General features: G+C 44.9%; 1 long non-coding RNA gene across 2 annotated transcripts; it reads right to left on the bottom strand.

Moving 5' to 3' along the window:
* Nucleotides 1-110: 110 nt before the first annotated feature.
* On the bottom strand, nucleotides 111-26,348 carry LOC132250868 (uncharacterized). Of its 2 annotated transcripts, none has more exons than XR_009462531.1 (3): nucleotides 26,273-26,348; nucleotides 3,307-3,705; nucleotides 111-1,872 (listed from the first exon to the last, which is right to left on the bottom strand). It is a non-coding gene; the product is annotated as an uncharacterized LOC132250868 (long non-coding RNA). The 2 variants fall into 2 exon arrangements; XR_009462530.1 differs by lacking the exon at nucleotides 26,273-26,348 and adding an exon at nucleotides 4,003-4,330.
* Between the last annotated feature and the right edge of the window lie 492 nt (nucleotides 26,349-26,840).

The following is a 26,840-nucleotide window of genomic DNA, read 5'->3' on the forward strand; positions in this document are numbered from 1 at the left end:
ACATCCACATCCGCTGCCTGCACTCATGTTTCCATCCATCATGCATACAATAGATGAAGAAAATGTGAGGGAGCTCTTGAAATGCTCTGTATGCCCCCAAGACATTCAAGCAACTTTGAGTCCTTTTTATTACTTCATATGTCTTCACATTGATTTGGTGCCATAAACAAATTGACGCAAGACTTTAGGCCCATTTCCCTTTCAGCAGTTTTCTAGTTTGGCAAAACAAAAATGCATTTTTCATCGGTTGAAAGTATATTACAAAGTATAGTTCAACATAAAATGGGTTGGAGCTAAAAAAATGTTACTGTAATAATCCGTGCTTCTGAATTACCTTCTAGTGAAGGATTTCAGTGATTCACATGTATTAAAGGCTGAGAATATCTGGGCTGGGGTAGGGAAGTAGTAGCACTATAACTTTTACAGATGAGGGACTGGAAGATTGAAATTAAATGAGGGTTACATACCTGGTACTACTAGCCAGGGTTTCTGGCTCCTAGTCACCTCTGAGCATATGGGGCTGTTCTGTCTGACCTGTCATAAGCAGTTGGAGGATGTGAGGACAGTGAAAACTCTTTGTTGCTTCACTGCAAATGCACCTTATATGGGAAACCTGTCATCTGTTCATCTAGGAAGTGGTTATTCTTAAATCAAGATTCACCAGAGCATTGTGGAACATTTTGTTCTTCAGGTTGTCCTTTCTGTGTGCATTGTTTTATTGCATGTGATTGTAAGGACCTGGAGTCATCTCTGTTCTAGACAGCACTGAGCTTACTCCTGTGCTGGTTTATTAAGAAATCATTTTAAGTTTGCAGATTTACCTAAAGTGTTAAATTGGATGCTGTCAGGGCTGGGTCTTATGCATATTTACTCATCTTCCTGTTTTTAATAACCCGTCTGAAATCTCACTCAAAAGTAATTTTCCCTTCCCTCTACCTGCCTGTTGTTTGGTTTTGTTTTTTTTTTTTAACCTGTACTTCAGGAGATATTATTTCTGATGTTTGCTCACTACTTGGTTTGGAAGTCTGAACAAGAAAACAAAAAGTATTTCTGCATAGCATGTCTGTGCTTGGCAATAATTGGCATTCTTGTAGGTAAAGAGGTTAAAAAAAGGAGTCAACATTTCATACTATTGTTGGTCACCATGGAAAGACAATGTGGGAAACTCCTGTGTCACTGTTTGTTCTGTAAGTAGCCTTTAGCTACTGTACTGCAGTTTCCAGGCCAACATTCCTGTATCGGAATGTCATGTTCAGGAATGGAGGGAGCTTGAACTCTCCAGAACTGAGTATGAAAATAGGAAGTGTGGCTGTAGGGTCACTGCTGGGGTTTATGTGAAGGTATTCACACATACCCATATCCACCCACCCACCCTCTCCTTCCAGCTCAGCGCATGGGCTTATTCATAGATTAACAATAAATAGTACTTGGAGTCACTTTGTGTGGAAAGTTAGAAAAAAACCTAACTAGTTTTAGCAAATGATTGGATAGAAGTTTTGACAATAACAAGACACACTACCCTAATGACATTTTTATGCATGTAAGTATGTACTTATTACTGTTATGCAAGGAGAACAAGACTACCAGCAGGGAATGATGAACTTGCAAGGGAAGGGAAGTGTTGCAGTCCAAATGCCACACATCAGCCCTCATTTGTCTAACCAGTCAGAATTAAATAAAATTATAAACAGAATACATGGGAATGGATTAAGTGATTGTGTTAAAACCCAAACAGGTGTGGCTAACTTTCTATGAGCTGTAGCTTCAACAAGTATATTGAATTTAGCTTTGACATGCCATCATCTAGAATTTTTCTTCCAGGAAGCTGAAGTTGTCAGGAAGGGATGGTTATACTCTGCTGATGAGGTTATTCTAAAAGTAAAAACAAAAGGTTGAATGAGAAAATATTCCACTGAATGGCAAGAGCTGAAGATTGAGCCCATACCCTTCACTATGAGACTGTTGCAGTTTGTAGCCTGGTTCCTCTTAACATAGTTTCCAGTTCTATGAACAGCACTGTAGAAATGGGGCCATTTCTTGGATGAGGGAGAGATTTCATGTGTCATTTGACCAAGTGAAAATATTTGCATTTATGAAATAAATGTCCTGTGGGGGTTCCAGTATGCACAAGGCCGCATTATGTACTTAAGGCTGTGTTTCTCAACTTTTTTAGACTCCCAGACGCCCCTCATTAGACTCATGGTACCCCTTGGGAAGTGACAGCTCTTGGCGCTCACTTGTTTCTTGACTACACAAAAATAATGGAGCAATTCTTCTGTTACAAAAAACTCAGGAAGACCATAACAGGTCAGCATGTTTTTGACACAATCTGAAATCTCTGGGTTTATCTTGCGACTCAAGTAGGTGTTTGAACATCTAACAGTACTGATATTGCATATCATCCCATGGTACCCTTGAAAAGATCTTGCCACAGTACCTGGGTTAAGAATAACTGAATTATGTAATCCTAGTTGATCCTTCCTCCTGCAAAAGACTGGTAATCAATTATTCCATCCTAGCAGGATGATAGATAGAGTTGACTGGGCTGGGATTTGAATATGTTGGTCCAAGCAGGCTAGGTATTTCCTTCCCCCATGAGTTGGGGATTTATAGAGATATTGTCTTGCATTATGAAAGCGGCAGCATCCTCCTTTGGCAATTCAGCTCCAGTGAAACAAAAGGATATGATGTGCCTGTCTGTCTGGATGAGAACAGTACATGGACTATATGAGTCTCATCTCAGCCTCTGTAAAAGTGGGGGCCAGATCCCACGTGTCTAAGGGAATAATAATCAGGGAAATTGTGAACTCTAATTCACAGAATTTCCAGTTTCTTGCACAGGGTTTTCTCTGCACAGAGGATGATTCCAGCCTTGCAGCTGAGGTTCTCTGGACAATTCAGCAGAATCTGTGCTGTCCTTTGTAACAGCACCGCTCAAGAATCTCTGTAAATGCAATAATCTGGACCAGCCTTCTACTATAGCAACTTAATCCACTACAGAAGCAGCTCTACTGGGCATGGGAGTTTCACTGTTGCTCACATTTAGCTGGAAGTAGACAGACTTCAGCTTAGACAAGAAAATGGGGGGAGGTTATCCTTCCTGCCAATACCTAGCTGGTGAACTGGTGGAGGGGTTGCTTGGCTTCTGATGGTCCTGTCCAATACAAGTATTCAGGTTAGGGGGATGGAGAAGTGCTCTGGGTATATATTGCTCTTCCATGGGCAAGACATGAGGACTTACAGGTAAAAAAGGAAAGAAAGTGGGGAATAACAGCACAGGGGAAACAAAAGGAGGAATTCACTTACAGGGTAGTTCTGTGTTTGGCTCCGTACTTGGTTCTACACTTGGGTTTCTGGTCGACTCTGTAATTGGATCTGGGCTGGGTTCTCCACTGGACTCCTCACTTTCTTCAATGCAGGGATCTCCACTGAGCTCTTCATTTTCTTTGTGGTTGGGCTCAGTGCTTGGTTCCACACTTGACGTGGAGCTTGGCTCCAAGCTGGGCTCTGTGGCTGGCCCTGAGCTGGGCCCCGTGCTAGGCTCTGTGGCTGGCCCTGTGGCTGGCCCTGTGGCTGGCCCCATGCTGGGCTTCGTGGCTGGCTCTGAGCTAGGCTCCGTGGCTGGCCCCGTGCTGGGCCCCGTGGCTGGCCCCGTGCTCTGTGCTTCTATGCTTGATCCTGTAGATAGAGGGATAACAAATGCCTCTGAGAAAAAAAAAAAAAAAAAAAAGAGAGAAGGACTGGGTTACTTACTGTGGTACCAGCACATGGATTTAATTTCCTACTTGTAAGCTAGGAAATTTGAAAATTGTGTCCAGTGATTCCAGGTACAAGTTTTCTCATAGAAAATAACCATGACAACTAGAGAAAGAAAGATCCTGGGCATAACCAATCCCTGAATACCAATCCACTCTATTGAAGTGAACAGCATTACACCTGGGTTTGATTCCACTTGCAAAACAAGCTCCCTGCATCTGTGTTGCCTCAGTGGGTTTGACTTACCTTGCACATTTATCAGATTGACCAGAATCAGAGCCAACAGTGTGGAAAAGATCAACCTCTTTCTCAGCATGGTTGAGCCAGTACCTTACATAAAGCGTGTGTGTCAGGAAGCAAGAGAAGAGTATGCAGTTTCCACCCAAAGGGCGATCTGGCTGTATTTAAAGCAAACCCCTGGGCTCAGCCCACTTCAAATCTTCCTGAAAACAGCAGATTGCAGACTGGCCTGATGACATGCTCAAAGATGAATCTGTGGTTGTTGAGGGCTGCTGGATTCTCATTAGTCAGTTGCCACACACTGCCACTGAGAGCGATAACCTTTAGCACAAACTATGGAGGCCAATTGCAAGCTGATGAGAGTGGCAGTCATGGAAAAGGCCATAAACTATAGCAACACCAATAATGATGTCACCAGATGTGCTTCTGGCACTACTGGTTTCTCAAGACAAATTTTTAAATTAGCTTCCACTGAGGAATTTGAAAATCCCGATACAACTCTTGACAAACAGAAAGTGCCCCAGGCAGCTGGAGATAGAGTGAGGGTCAGCCTGCTGTTTTTACCATGTTGTAAGGAATGCATTTGAATGGTAAGAATAGTAACATTGCAGCCAAAAAGCTGGGATGGATATTTAATTGGAAAACCCTCTTTTCAGTTATTACAACTTACATTCAAGCACCCCAGGACTGCTATATTCCACACTGTATCTCAGCTCAAAGGTAAATGCATTTAGAGTATCTGATTTATGTCAGCAAGCTGAAACACCTATTCTGCATGACTTTGTTGGTTGAAGGTAACTATATAACTGATATAACTCTAGGTATACAAAAAGGGATCCTCTGGTATAGACTCTAGTGGCCATTTACCCATCTCTGCTCACAAGATAGAGTCAGGGCCAAGAAACCTATATTTGCTGTAGCAAATTCCCAGCTGCCGTGTTGGCTGTTTAGGCTCTTAGTAGCCAACGTAAAATAAAGTAGCATGGAAGCCTGCTCCTTTTATTTAAATACTGTTATTGGAACAGCTGTGGGCCTAATGCTGATTAGAAAAAGAAATAGCAGTGTCACACGAGTGTAAATTTACTGTGAGGTGATTCAGACTCACACTCATTAACTTTGGGATGTTCTGATCTTTATACCTCTGAAACCTTTCCTTAATATTGCATCAACCTAGTTTCTCAGCACTGAATTTCTGTCAAGTTGCCTCCATCTTAGGGGCTTGCCTTAGGCATTATTCTTGTAATCATGCTTTTGTGTGCAAGACAGATTTTTTTTTTTGGTTTGCAGTGAAAAGAAGCTGAAGTTCATTAACATCTACAGCTGTACAGTTTCTACTATAGCTTCCTCCACTGTTACTAGTTTCAACCTAAGGTTGATTTAACCTCTATAAAATTGTGAATGGATTATTAAGATTGCTTGATCAAGATTGTGGGTGTATAGAGTATCAATATAATGCACAGGCCAAGAATATTTATATAACTGACTCTTATGAGTGTGACTGTGAATCCCAATGTCAGTCTTTACATTTTCTGAGTGAAATGCACTACAATCCTATTATAATAATCCCCCATGGAACCAGGAGAAAAGTTCATTAACAGAGGGTGCTTGCTATAACAGGGTTAATCTGTTCACAGCATCATCAAAACTGCAACAATTGGTTCCTCCTGCTGGGATTATTAAAAGGAGGGGTTTGTTCCAAACAGGGTTTGATACAATGAGGTTCTACTGTATTTCTTTTAGGGAGGAATTAATCGAAACAGTGCAGAAAAAAGAAGGTAGGATATACCAATAGGGTTCACTGAGCTGAATTAGATTCAGCTCCAGTAAGATTACTGGTTTCTCATATTTTTTTGCTTGGGTGGGTGAGTGAGGTGCAGTTCCTCTGTGTGCAGATTACTGAGCCCCTCAGAATTTGATTTATCTGGATATTTGCAAGTGTTGGACATGTCAGCAGGAATGTTCAGCCTGATCTGGCTCACTCTTCCCAGAAATAGATGAATATGTTTAGATTTTTAAGGCCAGAATGGGTCATTGAAGCTAGTCAGACCCCCCATATAATCCAGGCCATAAACTTTCTGTGTTAGTCCCTGTTCTACACGGATTTGTCCTCATAGCTACACAGTGTCCAATCTGCAGTTTAAAGGCCAAATGCAGCCCAGAGAATCCTAAAATACTTCTCTTGTCTGTCATCCCCAAACCAGAGGGCACAAGTCTGCTGTATGTTTGTATTGCTGTTGAAAGCCTGTAAGGACACCTCTTCATCTTTCTGGGCAAAATCCAAGTACAATTGTATTAAAGTATTTACATTAATATGTTTAAATCAGGAGGCCTGGATGACTCATACTTGAGCCCTCTAACTGAGGAGATCTTTGCCCTATTGTTGTTAATTTTAAGCAGTCTGGAAGTCCAAGTAAATTTGCAAGGACTGAAGAAAAGCTAGTGTTGGGCCCACACTGAAAAAGATCAAGCAGGATGGAATATTGAACGAGGGCAAGCTTACTGAAGGCCAGTTAGTATGCCATCAATGCTTGGCCACATAATGGGACAGCAGGTGTAAAATTCTATTAATAAAGGGTAGGAATGTAATTAATACCAGCCAGCATACTTTTATAGGAAATGGGTCTTGTCAGACAAAGGAGGAGGATTCAAGTTGGGTTGAAACCGGTAAATGTGTAGATGTTGTGGATTATCTTAAGTATTTGTCTTGATTTCTTATGGCACTCTAAATGAAAAATCGGCACTATTCCATAACAATGAAGACATGACACAGCATAGGGACTGACCTGACAGATCTCAAAAAAGTAGCTGTCAATGGGAAATTGTCTAGTAGAGGTGCTTCTAGCTGGTTTCTGCAAAGATTGCCATGAGGCCTGACAGTGAACATTGTCCTCAATGGAAATGAATATAAAATCACTGAAGATAAAAAGCATAGATGAAACAAAGATTGGCAGAGTGGTAAATGGTGAGTACAGGGCAGCCATCCAGGGCAATCTGGATGGCTTGATGAGCCGGGCCCATTCAAACATAAGGTATTTTAATACAGCCAAATGAAATGCTATATATTTAGGGACAAGGAATGCAAGGCTGTATATCTGTAGAGGCTTGGAGACTGTCACCTGGAAAGCAGTTCTCAGAGCCAGTGCCTTCCTAAAGCTTGGAATATGGGATAAGATTTGGGGGTTCACATTTAAAATGGGAGTTGAAAAATTAGAGATTTTGCAGAAGGGAACCATAAATGATTTGTTTGTTGGAGAAAATGTCTCACAGCAAGAAACTCCTTTAAAGAGCTCGGTCTCTAGCAGATCAATGAGAAAATTCAGCAGTGACGTGATTATGGCTTTGAAGTACTATCATGGAAAGAAAATAGCATGTATTAGAAGGGGCTTTAATCTACAAGACCAAAGGCATAACAAACCAGTAACTGAAAACCGAAACTAGATTACTTCATGCTTTAGTCACAATGTACTGGTATTAACGTAGAGGTAGCTGGTCAAAAGTAATGGCCTGTGGTATACAGGAGGTCAGACTGACTGATTTCAAGGTCCTTCTGAGCCTTAAATTCTATAAATCTATGAATATACAAATTGGGTATCACGTTTCGACTTGTAGCAAGTATTCAGTGTGTCCTCCAGCAATACTGGAGCTGGATAACCAACTCCACATTTTAGATGATGGAAATGTACAATTTAATTGTTGGAATGGTGAAAATTGCACCATACTTTGCATGTGTGTGCTGAGCACCTAGATAATACTCATAGTTCACCCTCGCCCAGCATGTCTTAAATCTGGTACCTATCTACAAAATATGCTCTATCTGGAAGAGAAAACTACATTTGCTTCTGTAACAAAATGTAGAGCTTCTGAAGAGCATGAGATTGAAAATGGCAGAGACTGACATTACCTGTTTATTTCTAGAGCAGAAGTAAGATTACGTGCTGGTAGTGGCAACTCCCCTCCATTGTCTCTAGTGGGGAAAAGTAATGTGGGTGTGTTAATTCTGCTGAGTCTGTTGCATTTAAAATTTCACTTGGAGATGGAATAAAGATAACAATTCACTTCTCATTCAATAGTTGAATTAAAGAGTGACCATTCATTCTTTCCCACAAGACTAAACATTTTAGTAAAAGGACAGTCACAAGCCTATAACATAACACACAGTTACCTAAAATAAACAAAACATAAAGACTTTTTAAAAACAAAGTTACATTTCTTCACTCAATTCTGATTATTTCTCTCATCTTAGTGGGTGCACTAACCAGTTTCACTTTAGTTCACAGTCTGTTTTACCTTCTGAGTCTCTTGCACTCGTTCACGAAAGCTTGTGCTGTCTCTATATATCTTATTTAATTAGTCTATAAAGGTGCATTTCTACCCTGCCTTCTGACTGCCTTCAGACTAACATGTCGATTTGCCTCTCTCTTTTCATGCCGTACCCTAGTGCTACAACATTCGAGTTCTGAAAACTGATGGAGAATGGTTACATCCACATAAAAACATCACTGCATTTGTCATTTTTAAAATGTGAAAACACTGCTTTGTTTTAAAAAATGTGAAAACACAACATTTTAGGTTTTGTAAAAAAGTATTTTTGTATTAAAAAATAGTTATATGTTGTGCTTGTGTATAGTTCCATAAATCGCATAAGCAGGCATAGCTCAGCTTCCCAGCTGTAAAATAGCATAAATCAGTTGAGTTGAAGTTGCTTTAAATTACACCAGTTGATAATCTGGATTTCATACTATCCATGTAATAAATTGGAAAGCCAAGTAATGTACAGCCAAGCTATATAGTAAAAGAGTCATGGACCTGTGTCCACTTTATCTGCTCTCTGTTTGGCAAACCATTTCTCCTTGCAGGGTTTTTAATGTTCCAAGTCCTGAAGTGGTTTTATACAGACACCATGAAAAAAATTCAGGTTGGCCAAAAACCTGTTGAAAAAACCCCCAGCTCTTTGGAAACTTTTTTTTTTTTTTGTTTTTGGTTTTGATTTTATTTTTTTTGACAGAAAATTGAGGTTTTCAATAGAGAGATTTTTTCTTGTCAAAAGTTTCTCTTTTAACAATAGAACAATGCCATTTTCAATGTAAAGTAAATGTCCCCCAATTAAAACCTGTTTCTTTTTACTTTGGGGCAAAATGCTTGTTTGTCATATTTTACTGAAAGGCTGACATTTTCTATTGAAAATGCTAATGAAAATAAAGAAAAAAATGAAAAGTTTTTATTCACATTTTCTATAGGGAAATAAACTATTATCTGATCAGCTTTAAAAAAGAAAAACTTAACTTGACAGATAAATAGTTTCCCCTCCACTTGCACATGTGGCATTTCCCTTCCCTGCCCCCTAATGCCTACCTGAGGCCCCTAACAGGCCATTAGTCTTTGGCTACTGATAGCTTTTCTATACATAAAAAAAGCATGATTGCTGCCGAGCAAGGCCACCCCTTTGACTAGAGAATACATGTAATACACTGAAAAGGGAAGATTACTAATTTAGAGAAGCTTCCTAGTTTCCCAATAGGAGATGCACATGCATACATGCATATGCATATTCAGGCTGATTACATTTCTGTACAACGGTATCAAAGAACAGTTTTGCAGTTTTGCAGCAAACAGCAAGTCACATTTTAAAGACCAGAAGAACCAAGTCTGTTCACAGAAAAACCATAATGAGTTTCAAAACTTATTTGACAGACTGCATGGAAGGTTTTTTCAGTTAGACAAGCAAGACTCACATTCATAGACCCCTTAAATTGCACAACATGTAATGCAAACTGGTGTTTAAAACATCAATTTCTTCACCGGCAGTAAGGGCCAGATTTTCTGGAAAGACAAGATGCACATAACAAGAACACTTTTTTTTTTCTTATGAGATGAGAGAGTAATTCTCCCCAGGGCACCCATGACAGGGGTAACTATTCATGCTCTGTGAAGTGGGGTTGTGTTACTCTCCTTACAGGTGATTTATCTAAGCTGAGGCAACATTCTTTTGAAGCTAACTTTTGCAGAATGCTCTGAGAAAATGTGAAGTGTTATGTAAATCTGAAGAATTGGCCTTTTCTGACATTACTGGTGGTCTACCTGCTGTGTACAGGCCACTTACACACTGTATTGTGAAGCCTTGGTTTCACCCAACTAAGATATATCTTTGCATTTAGTTCATGGGATGAATGCTGCAGTACCCTTTAATCCTATATTTGCTTACAGTTTACTATGCTAAAGGGTTGTGATCCAACTAGATTCAAAAGGAACTGAATCTGGATCCCTGTTGTACAAATAGTCCTTGCTCATAACAGCCCCTTGACCTGAATGGGGGCATTTGCATGAACTGACTTGTAGATATCACTGGACCCTTTCCTTGCCTAATGCTTATGTAGCAACTTGCAGCTTTTTGATAAAATGCACCTGTCATAAAGACACTCAAAGGCACATTTTCACTAGTGCTTTTATTTTGATTAATTTGTGACAACTCTCAACTATTTTATAGATTGACAACTTATGTATTACATATTATTACAGTACAAGTATAGATGTAATATACTATATGCATATATACCTCTGTATCTACACCTATATATATAATAAACTAGAATGAAGTTTGTGTGGTTTGAAATTATACCAATCAACAGTCACATTTTACCACCCTTATTCATGTTGAGGAACAGTTAGAGTTGGTCAGAAATGTTTCTTACAACTTTCATTGAAAATAAATCCCCAAAGACTGCTGTCAACTAATTTCTGGTTGAGATTTTCATAGAAGAGCTGTAAGGGATCATTAGATCATATAACCTGAGCTCCTGAACAGCAAAGCCCACCATATTTCACCCAGATACCCTTTGTTAGTCACAAAGACTTTTGATAGCCTGCATTTCAGTCTTTAGGATGATAACCTACAAGCCAGAGGAAAATGACAGAACAAATTAAGGTACCTCCAATAACTGCAGAGCCTGCAATGGCAGGGAACTGAATTAGTGGAATATACCCAGATGATCTGAGCAGGTGAACTACACTCCATCTGATGACACAATGAGACCTGTCCTATGGTGTATGGGAAAAGTTTTTTCTGCCCCACAGATCTGGACATTGGGGTTTCTCAAAGCTGCCAAAGATCTCTGGATGATCAACTCCCATAAAAATTAATGGGAACTGGGTATCAGGGTCCCTTAGGTGGCATTGAATCCTAAGTCAAAATGAACATTTGGTGACTTCTATACTACACATTTTAGCCTCTTTCAAACTTATTGTACCTGGTTTGGTTCTAATTTTCCACTGTTCTCAACTGGTTAAGATATTTATGAAGTCCTCTTCTGCATCTCTGGAGGATTGGCTTGGAGGCTCCTTTTCCCTGGTGACTGGGAATCCCATTCTCGTCTTTCGGTTTATTCAGGATGGTCCTCTCTCAGATCACCCGCTCACATCTTTTGGGTGGTGCAAGCTGGAGCAGCTGAGCCCAGGAATGCTCCACTGGCCTATGGTCTGGCCTGTTGAAACTTTTTCCAGTTGCTCCCTGATTTTGTTATTGATTTTTTTTTCTTTTCTTGTACTTTTTTCCCCATCTTCCTTCCTTACACTGATCATGTGCACCCTTGAGAGAAAAATTGTGATGTGGGTTTCCCTTTAAAAAACAAGGCATGGCGAGGTTCTGCCCAGCATATAAAGGCAAAAATTTCAACTGTGTGGGGAAAATTGTCCTAGAAAAGAGAACTGTCTGAACCCTGAGCCACCTTAGAGGAAATAAATTCCCATGGGGTACAGTTTATGCCTGCTTTTTTTCTTTACAGTAGGCTATTTTTAACTACTGTATTCAGACTCTGGGATATTTATCACATATTTTAAAACCCTGAATATTATGTTAAGAGTTCTGGGATTCTGCTCATCCCAATCAGATGAGTCTTGCTGTTTTGGCCCTCTACAGTTACTGGCACTCTCTGGCTTGGGCTTCAGAGATCATTGGTTATTAGAAGGAAGGCATAGAAGCATATCAACATTGGTGCAATTTACACCCCTTTTGTACACCAATGAAATTATGTATGTTCCAGAGTGGACCACAACCAAGCATAGGGCTTGTCTACATGTAAAATTAATGTACATAAACTCTGGCATATATTGTACCAGAATTTATTGCTCCCAGGCACTATGTCTTCATGTGCACCTAGGACCATGATGTTCCTTGCACCTAGGAGCTTTGAGCTGGGTTGATGCAGCCCCAGATGGCAAGAGCACCGGGGGTCATCCTGCCAGCCTGGGGCTGTCCCGACCTGGTTCAACATGCTGTGGAGGAGCTGGCTGGGGCACGAGGGTGTTTTAATGCATGACAAATAGATCCAAGGAGGTGATAAATAGATCCAAGGAGGTGTCATGCATGACAAATAGATCCAGAGAGGTGACACTTCCCTTCTATGCGGCATTGGGCATACTGCAGTTGGAGTATTGTATCTAGTTTTGGGTCCCGTACTTCAAGAAGGATGTTGATAGACTCGAGAGGGTCCAGAGGAGGGCCACTCATATGGTTAGTGGCTTACAGGACAAGCCCTATGAGGAGAGACTGAGGGACCTGGACCTGTTCAGCCTCCACAAGAGAAGGCTGAAAGGTGATCTTGTGGCTGCCTACAAATTCATTAGGGGGACGCAGCAAGGGATCAGAGATGCTCTGTTCGCCAGAGCACCTCTTGGGGTAACAAGGAACAATGGTCATAAACTGACAGAGAGCAAATTTAGGCTAGAAATCAGGAAAAACTTCTTCATGGCAAGGGTGGCCAAAATTTGGAATGGGCTTCCAAATGGTGCTACCTTGGTGTGATGCATGACAAAGTGCGGTTAGCTTTGCTGAACACTTCATCAAACGGACGACTCATGTTCACCTTGGAGTCCACTATGACTCCAAGATCCCTTTCCGCTTCTGTGCTGTTGAGAGGGTCACTTCCCAGCCAGTAGAGGCGCTGGATATTTTTGCGCACTAGGTGCAGCATTCTGCACTTGTCCTTGTTGAACTGCATCCTGTTGTGTACTGCCCACTTTTCCAACCTGTCCAGGTCTGCCTGAAATCATTCCCTACCCTCCAGAGTGTACACTTCACCCCACAATTTAGTATCGTCCGCAAATTTGGACAGACTACACTTCACACCCACATCCAAGTCACTGATGAAGATATTGAAGAGTACAGGTCCAAGGACCGAACCGTCCGGGACTCCACTATCTACATCCTTCCAGGTTGATACTGACCCATGTACTACCACTCTCTGGGTGCAACCACTAAGCCAATTTGCCACCCACTGGACCGTATAAACATCTATGTTACAGCCTCTTAATTTATTAATGAGAATGGGATGAGATACTGTATCGAAGGCCTTGTTAAAATCCAAGAAAATTACATCCACCTCTACTCCTGTGTCTAAGCATAAAACAAAACCAGATTGGTCAGGCATGATCTACCTGCTATGAATCCATGCTGGTTTCCCTGCTGCATTATTTTTTCTGCTGCACTCCTACAAATATTCATAATCTTTTCAAAGACCTTTCCAAGGATGGAGGTGAGACTAACTGGCCTATAATTACTTGGATTCTCCTTCCTCCCCTTCTTGAAAATAGGGACCACATTGGTCCTTTTTCAGTCCTCTGGGACCTGACTCGAGTGCCACAAGCGCTCAAACAGCCATGCCAGTGATTCTGCTATGACACTGGCCAATTCCTTCAGTACTCTTGGATGAAACTCATCCCGGCCTGCTGACTTAAACACATCCAGTCCATCCAAGTGACTGCACCAAGTCAGCATCGACAGTTGGTGGGCTGGTGTCCCTCTGATGCCCATCTAGGAACCCATTAGGAGACTTACCTTGACCCTGGTTCAGGAACACCGAGGCAAAAAACTCATTGAATATCTCAGCCTTGTCTCGCCTGTCTGTCACTAATTGCTCCTTGTTTAGTAGGGGGTCCTATGCTGCCCTGCGCCTTCCTTTTACTCTCTACATACCCTTCCTTTTACTCCCTACATATGAGTATGCTGTATGTTGTGGGTCTACTTCTTTTGTACATCAGTGTAATGGCAGATTAGTGGAATGCTAGTTGAAACATGTTGCGTGTCCAAGCCCAAGGGCAATTATTCCTCAATTATTATGTAAATTGGGAATTGAACACAGGGTCATGAGGGGGACTTTACAGACCAACAGCACTATCTAATCTCTTCAGAGCCTAAACCTGATGTCATGCATGAGCCATGGAAGTGGAAGAAGAAAATAAGTGAAGCAGACTCAACACCTGAAGGGAGGTCATACTGCTCCACTCATTGTAATTATTTATTAGGTGGAAGAAGCAGAAAGCAAAACCACTGTGTTGTTTTTTGTTCATCTCTTTTAAGGAGACTTGTTTTTTTCCCCTAAAACTAAACTCCATAGTCATATGTAATGTTTCAAACAAGTTGCAGGGAGCTAACATTCATTTCTTTCTTGTTTTGTAAGTGTTATTGAGCTTCATCCACTCTGGAGGGTTTATAGAAAATCTGAAATAGGAACTAAATGCTAAGGTTATACATGAGGGTGGGCTTGGTTATAGTTATAAGATTATAATACATTACTGTCAATGTGGAATAATATTTCTACGTGCAGTTAGAGGCTGGGCTTTACAGTGGCCAAGTCTTAGATGTTTTTATTCAGGGACCTCAAAGTACTTTACAAAGGCAGGTAACTTATTCCCATTTCACAGCTGGGGATTCTCAGGCTCTGGGAGCTTTGAATAATCACATCTCTCTGCTTCCTGAGAGAAGTATTAAACTAATTTCTTCATTTTAGCTTTTCCAGAACTGCCATAGAAATAACAATAAAGGGAAAAATGATGTGTGTGTAGGTGATAGATACCAAGTGCCTCAGGGAAGGTAGAGAGGAATTGCTCTATTTTGACTGATTACTTGATAAGGTACTTGCATAGTTGGTAATAGGAACAGAATAATATAGGAATTAACTTTCTGGATCAGATCACTCTGTTCCATATCCTGTTGCAAGCCGTGGCCAGACCCAGTGGAAGATATAAATATTTTTCCACAGGCAAAATTTTGTGCTTCAAATATCTTACCCTATTTCTTCCAAAACCTCTGATTTTTTTTCCTGATCGTTGTGTTTATGTCATCATTATTATTGTAATTCTGGTTTTGATATTCAATAGAAATACCTTATCCCTTTTTGAATCTTGCTAAAATCTTGGTTTTAGTGATATCTGATATCAAGGAGTTCCACAAGCTAATTGTGTGTTCTGAAAACATTTGGTTTCTAAAAAAATATAGAAAATAGATAAAAGGGCCATAGCAGTTTTGTAGCTGACCTGAAATCACATAGCTGGTAGGAAGGTGGAAAAAAGAATTCTGGGGCAAAACTTTAGGAAGTGGCCAATTTTGGGGGTGTCTCAGTTTTCGGTTTACCTGAGATAACTCTGGCCTTATTTTCAGAAATATTTGTAGAGAAAGGAAGTGTCAAAAGAAAGAGGGGGTGAGATGTATTAGATGAGATGAGCATCTTGTAGTGTTGTTTTGAAGCATCTGTATCCAGATCTTGGTCTGTTCAGTTTGACCCATGCTTCTCTGTCAAGGTTGTGCCCAACGGGTGACTCAGTTGGTCTTGGTATAAAACAATGGAAGAATAAATTTCAGACCAGATTAGTCTGAATGATCATTTCATTTCCATTCACCCCACCCCTTATATAAATTTAACACACAAGGCCACATTACCTGGCCTGCCAAGCTCTCCATGGGTCCAGAAACCTGGCAGCAGGGGAGCAGTTAGCGTCTGTCTTCATATGTATCTTAGTCTAATGCCCTAGAGTGCCAGGAGTATAATTGTGTGTGTGTAAGTTGTGCAGCCTGTTATGAGTCTCTGCACACTGTTAAGGACAGTGTTAAGTTTTTAAATGTGACAATCTCTGGGTGGTACAGGAGCACAGTAGTCTGATGGGGCATATAGCATGGTGGCTAGGGACAGACATTCAAAAAGCTGGAGCTTGAATTGATTCAACCTTTGCAGGTTAGTCTAAGCTGCCCAGGCTGAACCGGGCTGAAACAGGACAGACATTCTCTCTGGACTGAGGCAATGTGGGCACATGCCTGCAGTTGCTCAGGTCAGGCGCTGGGGGGTGCTAGAGCATGCCCTCAGCTGCAGAGAAGTGTGTAGAGGGGGTAGGGGGGTAGCGTGGCCAGTCCTGGCTGAACTGGCCAGAGAGAGGTTTAATTCCCCGCTCCCTGTCCTACCAGCAGGGACCCAAGTGGGGTCTGCAGGGCGTTCCAGCCTCACTGCTGCAGCAGCGGGCACCAAGGCCCCTGAGGCAGAGGGGGGCAGGGAGGAGGGCTAGTCTCCCCTCTACCCCCACTGGCAGCCAGGTCTGCCCACCGTTGCCACTGCACTCACTCCCTGTGGTGGAATAAGCCCTCTGCTGTCCTTTCCGCCGGATGCCAGAGGAACGGGGAATAACCTGGACACTGGAGGGACAGTCCCTGCACCCCAAAGGGGCCTTGCGCCAAGGGGAGACTGCAGCAGAAGGGGGCAAGGCCCTTGATGAGGACAGTAGCCCTATCATAATGTTATGGAGGTCAAGCCCCTTCCCGGTGGGGGGCCGTGTTGCGGGTGGGCAGAGCTGCAGTGGGCTGTGTGCGGCAGCACCGTGGTCTGCAGGGGGCCAGAACCCTCCAAGCCTCCTGCAGAGCCGCCGCACTCTGCAGCAGCTCTGCCTGCCCCACAGTGCAGCCGCTCGCCGGGAACAGGCTTACATTTAGGGAAACCATGACAGGGGACTGCTGCTCCCATCACAGTGGCTCCCCCCTCGCTGCTCCAGCAGCCAGTGGGGGTGGGGCCAGATGCCACTGGCAGGGTACCTGGGGGGCCCAAGGAGCAGGGTTATTCCTCTCTTTGCTCCCAGGGCACTGCAACTGGGTCTGCCTGGCCCCTGTTGGGAATGGGATGGGGCCGAGCACAGACCGAGCGCTGGCTGCGGCCAGGCCAGGCAGACCAAGCTACAGTGCCCTGGGGGTAGATGGGGGAATAACCCTGCTCCCTGCCCCTCCCTGCCCCCCCCCTCCCCAGGGCCCTGCTGGTGACATCTGGCTCGGCCCCACCCAGCTGATGGAGCGACCATCATGGGGACAGCAGCCCCCATCACCATTTCCCAAAGCATGAGCCTCTTCCTGGCAGGGGGTTGCTCTGTGGGGCAGGCAGAGCTGCTGTGGAGCGTGGCAGCGCTGCAGGGACCTTGGAGGGCTCTGGTCCTCTCTGGACCCCCGTGCTGCTGCATGCAGCCCGCTGCAGCTCTGCCTGCCCTGCACTGTGCCCCCCCCACTCTGGAAAGGGACTCATGCTCCGCAACATTATGACAAGGGCTGCTGCCCTCATCAAAGGCCCTGCCCCCTCCCGCTGCAGTGGCGGGGCAGGGGTGTTGCCACACACTGGCTGGCAGGACCCTTTGAGGGGCGCAGGAATGAGGGTTATTCCCTGTCCCTCCAGCGTCCTGTGGAGGGGACAGCAGGGGGCTTATTCCACCACAGGGAGTGAGTGCGGTTGTGCGCAGACCTGGTAGCCAGTGTGGGTAGAGGGGAGACTAACCCTCCTCCCTGCCCCTTTCTGCCTCAGGGGCCATGGTGCCCCACTGCTGCAGCAGCAAGTGGGGAGTGCCTGGCAGACCCTGCTCAGGTCCCTTCCAGTAGGACAGGGAGTAGGGAATTAAACCCCTCTGTGGCCAGACCCATGCCCCTGCCTGTCCCTGCTCCGGCTGGGGAGCAGAGGGGTGGGGCCAGCCCAGCTGCACTGGAGCAGAGAGCCCAGCCCACAGAGCATGCTGGGATTCTGGAAGACTCTGGTTTAAGTTAAATCAGGAAGCGGTCTGGGACAAACATTGAATAAAACAGTTTGAGTCAAATCAGTTAAGTCTGATACTACATTTAACCAGGTTTATCTCAAACTGGTTTTGGCCATTTTGAAACTGGTTTATGTGCACTGTGAATGTCTGTTCTGTTACAGGCTTCAATCAGTTTCCGATAATTTAAATCGGTTTATGTGTAATGTCTGTCCCTAGCCTGTAAGTGCAATGGTTCAGAGCACTTTGAAGTTGGCAGCCCATGTTGTGCTGGCTAAATGTTTTAAGGCAGGTACCTGTGCAGAGACTCTGTTGCTGATCACATGAATGTGATGTTTATAGGTGAGGGAATGGTCTAATGCGACTCCTTGGTTGCTTGGGGTATAGTCATGGGAAGGATGCGGTTGCCTATTCTGATATACAGCGTGCACTTGGCTCAAAATTGTCCAGGTGGAAGAGTGATAATACTTGATTTATTGATGCTCACCACTGACCTCTCATGTCTTTCAAATACCTTCCACCCCCAACCTCCGTGCCACTGGCCTGGAACAAAGCTTAGGCTCCAGGATCGGTACACTTTACTGTTGTTGGGGGCTTATCAGTCTGTTATATTGAGTGTGACCATAAATCTGGTTAATTAACAACTGACCACCCCAACCCTGAGAGTCCCATAGGCTTTCTGAGAAAACCCAGTGCATTGATACAGAACCACTTGAGGCAAACCAGCACCCCAACAGACACTGAAAGATGCTGAAAACTTTTTTCAAGCCCCGCAATTAAAATATAACCCTCCCTTGCCTCTCCTTCTGGAACTGGAGAAGACTCATCTCTCCAGGCCCAGACCCTTGGGTTCCCAGGGATCCTGATTCCCACAGGAGCAAGATGGAACCCAGGCATCCAGGTTTTCCAGCTGGGAGGTGGAACGCGGGCATTTCACAGCATGGTCAGTGCCAGGTTGCGAGCAGCTATGTGGTTTCTGTCACAACCCAAGGGTGTGATTTTTGTTTGTGTGCGCTTCGGCACTGCTGAATTATTTCCCGCCACTTGTAGCTTTCTTTGCAGGGTGCATTTCTTTGTTGCAACACAGAAATGCACATTGCAAGGAGTTCCCGCCATTTGTATTCAGATTCGCACCCCACTATTGGTCAATTCTAAATTATTCCTACGTGGCAGCTAGCGATTGGCTTGCTAGCTGTATAAGAGGCTTGAGTGGTTTCCGCCCAAGTTGGAGGACTCCATGACCATCAGGAGGAGGAGAACTTCACGTCTCGTGAAGATCTCTAAGCGCTGCGGAGCCTATCGGACCCAGCGTGTATCTCAAGAAGGCTATAGGGGTCTGATCAACCTCTGGCCTCTCCCCGTCGCCGCCTGATCCCTCGACGTACCTTTCCCTGCGCACAAAGTTCCATGGAGCCTAGCAAACTTCGTGTGAGTGAATCCAGAGCTCTACCTGGGGCTCGAGTCCTGCAGTTTTTTTTCTTCCCGTTGCCGAAACCCCATTGCGACGTACTCCTGAGGTTTCTGTTCATCTCCCGTCGCCGAAACCCCATTGCGACGTACCCATACGTTCTGCAGGTTCGAGTTTTTTGTTCTGTTTTGTAACCGCAACTCAAGCAAGTTTTCCTGCGTTCACCGCGACCATCTTCGGTGTAAGTAAAATAATCTTAAATCAACCACTAAGCGTCCGTGCCTAATTCTAGTCCGCCGGCCTGCATTCCCCGACCCACGTGCCAGGGCTGCTGGCCACAGCCCGCCGCGCACCCCCGAAGGCCTCAGACCGCTCCCGGCCCGCACATGGCAATGAGGATGGGATCAGGGGAAGGCACGTTGGAGCTAGAATTAGTTAAGAACTGCCCTTGGTGCAGTGGAAAATGCCAAGTAGAAAACTTCATGGAACTGGAGGCACATATCGCTTACCACTAGGCGGGCGGAACAGGTGAGAGATTTATCAGTGGACGCCTTTCGCTGAAGGGAGAAGAGGGAGCTTCCGAAGACGGAGCCCAAAAAGAGAGGGAAATGTATTTGCACCCCGCGGCATTCGGGTGTATAATGAGTGATGAGTGGGTCCTGTTCAGGCCCCTCGACACTGTGTCCCTCGCCAGAGTCAACCCAGCGGGCGAAGTAAACCCGACCCTCACCCGGGAGTGTGCCCATTGCCTAAGATGTGCTCGGGAGAGTGAAGAACCAGTGCCGATCGACCGGTTCGCCCCCTTTATGCTGGTGTCGCGAGGTTCCATCCAAGGGGTCGCGAGCTTCCATCCGAGCTCCACGAAGATCTGGAGACGGAGGAACGCGCCGCGAATGAGAGGGTGGCCCCACGATACGACAAGGGGGGAGTGTTAACTGCAACTTTTTGTACTGTAACCGATTTAATGCAAAAGAATTTAAGTTTGAAAGCCCAGCTGCGTATGGCCGTTCGAGCGGTCAAAGAAGTGGCTGCGAAAGAGAATCCTGAAATGCCACGACAAGATGGCGCCAAGCAAGAGGGAGACCGCGTGGAAGTACCAGAAGAGAAGGGTGGAGCTTCGGAGGAACCCGCGAGAGTTCGGTCAGCGACCCCACCCACTGATGCAGCGTCGTTTCCGGCAACCCCGCCCACCAACGCAGCGTTGCTTTCGGCGACCACACCTTCTTGCCGACGGAGGGGAGAATCGAGCAGAGGAGTGCATCCGCCTCTCCTGCCTGAAGCAATAACAGCAGCAATGACTCCCGCGGCAATAGTCCAGCCTGTAACAACAACTAACCGAGTTGCTACTGCCTACTATGCTTGCACCAGAACTGAAATACAGGATTTGTGCAGAGAATCAAGAATCCAACCTGAAGAAACTCTAGCTGTATGGTTGGGACGTTTGGTTGTGGAACTTGGATCCGACCTGCTGAACCAGGAAGAAGTAAGTTTCTTGGTCAGACAAGCTTCGTGGAATAGAGGACATGTCACTGACATCAACATGGTAGCGGTTAATGTTCACTGGCCTATTCCACTGCCAGCGCTTGTTGCAGGACTGATCGGCCAGAAAGCCCACATATGGCATGACGGACAGCCAGAACATACCGGCGCAGAACATCTCATGCTAGCAATCATCGGAGTCTCATACTGTGCCTGGAACCCCAGAGCATGTGCGCTGGGACTGACATCACTCCAGTGAATAAGACCAAGGCCTCACCGTCATCTACGAGATCCTGGAACCGTTTCAGTGACCGTTCACAGCATAGATAGTTGTCTTGAGGTTTATGGGCGAAAGAACATCGTCGTCCTCCGGATTCTACTCAACCCAATGGTTAACCAGCCTGTGAGTAACCTCCTTCATCAGTTGTCACGACTGCGTATCCTGATGGAGCCAAGATTATCCGGTGATCGGGAACGTCGACACCCGACCGAGATTCAAGGCACAAGACACCGCAAATCCGATCTTCCATCATTGCCACAGAGAACACCAGAGGAGCGATACATGTTTGGATTTCTCCTACAGCGTTCTGGACTCAATAAGTGGCAACTTTGGATTTTAGGGGACACAGGCCAATGGCAACTGGCCTGTGAGTTAGGTTTCCATTATCTAGAAGAATTAGACGACAGCTCCTCAACAATTTCATCTAGTTAAGTGTGCAAGAGAGGGTAGTTTAAAGTAGCAAACACCTGTATTATATGTTTTAGAAATGATAGTATAGTTCCATGGAAACTTTGTAAATATTTTGAGATACGTTAACTTATTTTTTGAGAGTTTTATTTACAGATCCGGAATTCAGAGTGCGTGGTGAAGAGAAGCCCCAAGAAGGATAACATCTTCGAGGAGTGACGGCCTGACGCGCAACTTTGCCATGACACCCACTGAAGCCCTGATCGTGCAGTTTTTCATTATGAATCTGATCATGTGCATATGTATTTGTGTTGGTTATTATTTGATTCGATCCCTTGAGGACGAACTTCTTATGTTAGCTAATTTTGTGTTTACCCGTTTAGTTCGACGACCCGTGGTAAGAGCTCTTGATAACCCAAGTGATGAGTGTGCAGCATAATTCAGCTACGCCTTCAGCAATGGGGGATGTCACAACCCAAGGGTGTGATTTTTGTTTGTGTGTGCTTCAGCACTGCTGAATTATTTCTCGCCACTTGTAGCTTTCTTTGCATGGTGCATTTCTTCGTTACAACACAGAAATGCATGTTGCAAGGAGTTCCCGCCATTTGTATTCAGATTCGCGCCCCACTATTGGTCAATTCTAAATTATTCCTACGTGGCAGCTAGCGATTGGCTTGCTAGCCGTATAAGAGGCTTGAGTGGTTTCCGCCCAAGTTGGAGGACTCCATGACCATCAGGAGGAGGAGAACTTCACATCTCGTGAAGATCTCTAAGCGCTGCGGAGCCTATCGGACCCAGCGTGTATCTCAAGAAGGCTATAGGGGTCTGATCAACCTCTGGCCTCTCCCCGTCGCCGCCTGATCCCTCAACATACCCTTCCCTGCGCGCAAAGTTCCATGGAGCCTAGCAAACTTCGTGTGAGTGAATCCAGAGCTCTACCTGGGGCTCGAGTCCTGCAGTTTTTTTTCTTCCCGTTGCCGAAACCCCATTGCGACGTACTCCTGAGGTTTCTGTTCATCTCCCGTCGCCGAAACCCCATTGCGACGTACCCATGCATTCTGCAGGTTCAAGTTTTTTGTTCTGTTTTGTAACCGCAACTCAAGCAAGTTTTCCTGCGTGCACCGCGACCATCTTCAGTGTAAGTAAAATAATCTTAAATCAACCACTAAGCGTCTGTGCCTAATTCTAGCGTGCCGCCTGTCTTCCCTGACCCAGCATGTCCGGGCTGCTGGCCACAGCCCGCCGCACGAAAAAATGGCCTCGGACCACTCCCGGCCCGCGCAGTTTCCAGACCCAGGAGGGAGAGAAAGGGTCCAGACAGGGGACTCACTATAGGTCCTTCGGTGTCTCCCTTGTCTGCAGAGTCCGCATTTGTGTGTGGGAGGCCCGGTCATGAAGGCTGAGATGCTAGATCCAGGATGGCCAGCTGGACACCTGCAGATCACATGAGATGTGTGTAGATGGAGCTGGCCAAATGAGGACCAAATGGGACCCTTGATGTGGAGGTGGGAATGGGCAGGCTGATGACAGCTTACACATGCACTGCTGAGGCACTTGAACAAGCTGTCCAAGCCCAGGATTGGGTCCAAGCTCTGCAATGGGCAAAGCGCCACAGTTTTTCTTTATTGTGCACATGAAAAGTTTGGCAGCTGCAACATTTAATTAAACTGAAGGGCATCAGTTTCTCATGTGGCATTGCGCCTGCTGCCTCAAGGTTTTGTGTTTGTTAAGTTGAGCCCCCACGGCTTCCCACCTTCCCTCCCTCCACTCCTCAATGGCATAACCACGGTGCAGCCAGGGCCTATCCCCACTCTTTCAATGTTAACTGAGAAGATGGTTTCAAGCTGCAGAGCAGGCAACATTCCACTGTTTTTGTTTCATAAACACACTAAAAGTTTGGCAGCTTCAACATTTGATTAAAATGAGGCAAGTCTCTTCTTTGGGCTGCATTTCCTGCACCCCAGTGTGTGCCCTTGGGGAGGGCTGGGGAGGCAGAGGGGAAGAGGGACAATGCCCAGAGCCTGGGTTGTGTGCAGCATTGCCCATGATGCAGGGCCAGAGGAGTCTATGGCTGGAGACCCATGGCTTGCTGCCAGGGTGGGGGTACTCAAAGCTCCCGAGCCCATCCATCCAGGGAGGGCTCCCAGTCCACAAAGGTGAGGAGCTAGACAGCCAGGGCTTCACAGATCTGGACAGCTTGCTGTTGTGTGAGGCTGGGGCCACCAACATCACTGCAGGGAATGCGGGCACCCAGGACTCACACACACACACAAAGCACAGGTATCTGGGACATACATGCACACACACATGCATGGTGGATGCAAGGTGCACTTGGTGGCTGCATGGGACAGCTGGCTGGTGGCTCGTGACCATGAGGGCACATGCCATGATGAGCCGCTGCTGCATCAGGTCCAGGTGGGTTTCCTGCAGCCTCCAGCAAGACTCACACAGGGTGACCAACAGTACCTGCCACAGCTCCTGGGTCTCCCTGCTTGCTTGGAGATGCAGGCTGGGAACAGAAGTCACCTTTCCCAACCTGGATGTGGAGGTGTGGTGGCCCATGCCCAGCAGCCAATCAGAGTTGGCTTGGCCATTTGGCTCCATTTAGGAGTCTTTGGCAGCCCAGGGAGCCCATGGGCCACACTGTAAGGCATGCAGGAGCTCCCCCTCAACTTGCTCGGCTTGGCCCGTGCAGGCAGGCTTTGAGTCATGTCCCACCGAAGGTCTAATGTCTGTTGTATTCAGTCCTGCCCTAACCTTGGGTGCTTAGAATAAAGTTTAAAAAGTAGTGCATGTCCTCCTTGGGCTTCTTAAATGCCTGTACTTAGCCTAAGACTATTGCCTTGTTTTCAGGAGAAAGATCTACTGGGTTAATTTCAAATGCAATTCTGAAGTATTGTAATTAAACTGCTGCAAAAGGCTGTGCGGAAACTTGTTTCATTTTAGGAGTAGCTTAATTTGATTAATCTAAATCTGTTCTTAATCATCCTAAAGTATTCTGAAATAAGTATGACTGAACCAAAATAAGAGCATTCTCACAGCGTTTTGGATCAGCTTAACTAGATCACTTTAAAAATTGTATCTTAGGTTAAACTAATGCAATTCTGCATGTAGGCAACCTCTATATAGATCCTGCATTGGGATTAACTGGCAATTTCAGGTCAAAGGAACCTGCACTGGCTCCAAAGTTTCTCTGCTTCCTGCCATTAGCACATCCGACAAAATACTAGACAATGGGACACTGATTGCATTGCAAGGCCTGTCAGAAGAGTACTCAGAGTTACCCCCAAGGTCTCATCATGTTAATGGAAACTCACTTGTGCCCTATCACGCTCTACAATCAATGAAAATGCCAGGAATTAGTAGAAGAGAGAAGAAAAAAAGAAAGAAGAGATGGAGAATTGGGCACTTTTTGTTTGCGATTGCAATTTCCCCAAGGAAAGAGAAAAACAGGCTTAGCTGATTCATAGATTCTGTTGTAGGCTAATGTTAAATCTGCAGTGGTACATTTTTAGTGCTCAACTCTGCTTTATGAGACATCATTTTGCCTTCTACTGTATCAGTTCTCCATTTCTGAAACACATGGGCTTTCTCCCTTTCCTTTATTTTCTGTATCTCCACTTCTCCATCAATGGCTCTATAATCATATGGAATAGCGTATGCACCTATTACATAGGGCAGTCACTAGATCATTCTTTCTTTTGGAAACCTGGTGCGATGGGAATCACAAGAAGAAAAACTCCATGAAGAGGTCTCCTTGAAGAGGTCTCCCCCACACATATGACTGCAGAAAAGAAGGTTCAAAGCATGCCTGTCTAAAATGGACAGGGGTTTCAGGTCTTGAAATCAGCAGTTGTCTTGATGGAGGGTCAAGGACATCCACACAAAGGTGTTGTGTCCCTACAGAAATTTTGAGGACTCCTAATTAGCAGCAAGCTTTCTGACAGCCTGGCTATATTTGACAACACGCTACCCCGACTTGCCATTGCCCTTGAGAACTCACAGGGAGTTATTAACATCTATAGAGGAATTGATAGAAACGCTGATGCAACTTTAAGGATCGATGCCAGACCTCCTTGGATTTTATCTGCTTGCCTAGACTATTCTGTCATAAAGATCGGCATGGTATCACAGTAGCTCTGTAGTATCTGAGTGGTAGTAGGTCTGAATGAAAGGGGAAGATATTGCTGCTGAGACAGCTCAGCTTTTCTGAGCAAAAATAGGGAGATACATAAAGAGAGCATCTCTGCCTTGTGGCAATGCTGGGACATGAGCCAAGCCTGAATTATAATTCTTTTATCTCTTTCTATAAGACAATTAGTTATTTAAAAGCAATCAGGGCTCGTGGACAGAGGTGATATCTTTTATTAGACCAACAAGATTTTTGCCCTGATTGCTTTTTTCCTGTAGACCAATACATCTACAACCTGAATACCTGACACTTAGTTATTTAAAGGATTTTGATGCTTTTTTTTTCACAAGAGACATGATCCAAATCAAATATTACTTATATGATTATAGCTCAGTAGTATGGCATGCAAGCATATTTGAAAGCAAATATACTACTATAAATAGGCACATCTGACACAGATACTTCAAGAGTATCTCATGAATGGTGTCTGCAAGAGCGAAACAAAGCAGTGTTTGAAACATGCTGAATTGCTCTGGCTCTGACACACAAGCCAAAGGATCCCTTTACATCAGAAGAAGCATTTCTTTATTGTGAATCATTCCCTCTTTCCCTTTAGGGCTTGTTCCTGTTGCTACTGAACTGGGTGGTAGCTGTGCTCTGTGTCATTGAAAGCAGGAACAGGCCCTTAAACAGCTAGTATTTTCCTGCTTTTTTACATTAAAACAGTTTATGTAAGCAAGCTACTTACTTCCCCCTGGACTGCTCCTTGAGAGGTAAAACTATGCTAGTAAGTCAGGTTCCTTCAGCATTCTTTGGGCTGCACAGTCACATTCAGGCAATCTCCAAAACACATGCTCCACCTTCATTACAAGACTACTATTGTTAAACTGCTAATTTTGTCTGCCCTTGAGCTCAGCAATTTTTGTATAAATAAGGAACTAAACATCTTGATTTTACTACTGTGAAGTCTTATTGGCTCCAGATGACATCAGTGGGAGACTTTGAAGAATGCAGAATTGGGCCTCAGGTTTCTCCAATAAGAGGCAATGTCTGTACCCATTCTTTTCTGAGAGAAGCCACAGCAGAGTCAGTCCTCCAGCATCCTAGGGCGCTTCGCTTGCACCTTCCCACCTCCAGGGAGACAGTGTATCTCTTGGGCTGAAGTTTTCTGCTCCAGCCAAGTAGGCTGCATCCAGATGTGCAGCAGTGTGTGCTTGCAGTGGCCAAAATAATAGCGGCACAAATTGGTGCTGCTACTTTTTGCACAGCTCACGCCCCTGGATGTGTGTTTTGTGGAGGGACAAATAGTCTGGCTT

This window comes from Alligator mississippiensis, chromosome 5, assembly GCF_030867095.1.
Source record: "Alligator mississippiensis isolate rAllMis1 chromosome 5, rAllMis1, whole genome shotgun sequence".
Taxonomy (NCBI): domain Eukaryota; kingdom Metazoa; phylum Chordata; order Crocodylia; family Alligatoridae; genus Alligator; species Alligator mississippiensis.